Raw genomic sequence first — 1033 nt, 5'->3', positions numbered from 1 at the left:
GAGTGTGTATGTTTGGGGGGGGGGGTATTTTCACGTGAAGGAGCTAGGCTTCCAAACGAGAGAAGAATGGGGTGTGCTCCACATCACTCACTGTATATCCTAGGTTGGACTCAAACTGGAGGCATTCTCCTGCCTCAGCTTCTCAAGTGAACTCAGCTGTGAGCTACTATATCTAGCCTTTCTTTCCATAGTAAGTTTTGCCGTTGAATGTCTGCTTATATACTTTCTCAGCATTTGTGATTTCTTATTACTGAGAGCCCTACTGTGTGCAGTCTCACCTGAGACTCATCAGTTTGATGTGACTCTGAAACCTTCTCCTGTTACACTTAGTTTAGTGATTGAATTTTATCTCTACGGTTTTTACATATTTTTATTGTGACATTTCTGTGTCCCTGACAAACTTCTTTTGTTCATGTATTACTTTCTTTCCAAAGTCAGTCATTCATTCATCCCTTTCTCTTTCTTTTCATTTTCTGTTTTTGTTTTATTTCTAGACAGAATATCATGCATCCTAAACTGGCCATGAACTTCACCCAGCATAGCTGAGAATGACCTTGAACTTCTCCTGAGGGATGTGCTCCAGCTCACCTGGCCATTCTCTTCCTTTACTGTCTCTTCCTACATCTCCCTTTCTTTGTTGGAATCCATTGTTGTTTTATTTTTATTTCTCATTCTGTAATCTTTCTGCCTCCTCCTCCCAAGTGCTGGGATTCCAGGAATATACCATAAGACCACCCTAAAATATATTTAATCAAGATGATAAAAGCAGCCACTTTGTCTTAAATCTTGATAAATGTGGAAATACAGGCTACACAAAGAAAGTTAGTTTGCCCTGAGTTATACTAAGGTATCAGGAACTATCACCCAAATTAATTTCTAGTCAAGTATTTTTCCCATTGTATTGAAATGCCAGGATTGGGGCTGGAGAGATGGCTCAGTGGTTAAGATAAGCACTGATTAATCTTCCAAAGGTCCTGAGTTCAATTCCCAGCAACTACCTGGTGGCTCACAACCATCTGTAATGAGATCTGAT

The 1033-nt window shown here is 40.0% G+C and overlaps 1 protein-coding gene across 1 annotated transcript in view; it reads left to right on the top strand.

Moving 5' to 3' along the window:
* Gdpd1 (glycerophosphodiester phosphodiesterase domain containing 1) overlaps window positions 1–1033 on the top strand; it is a 41572-nt gene that overhangs the window by 12851 nt on the left and 27688 nt on the right. The gene's annotated exons all lie outside the window — the stretch shown is intronic.

Source organism: Mus pahari, chromosome 14, assembly GCF_900095145.1.
Source record: "Mus pahari chromosome 14, PAHARI_EIJ_v1.1, whole genome shotgun sequence".
NCBI lineage: Eukaryota > Metazoa > Chordata > Mammalia > Rodentia > Muridae > Mus > Mus pahari.
Note: the sequence above shows the minus strand (reverse complement) of the source record. Positions and strands in the feature narration are given on the sequence as shown.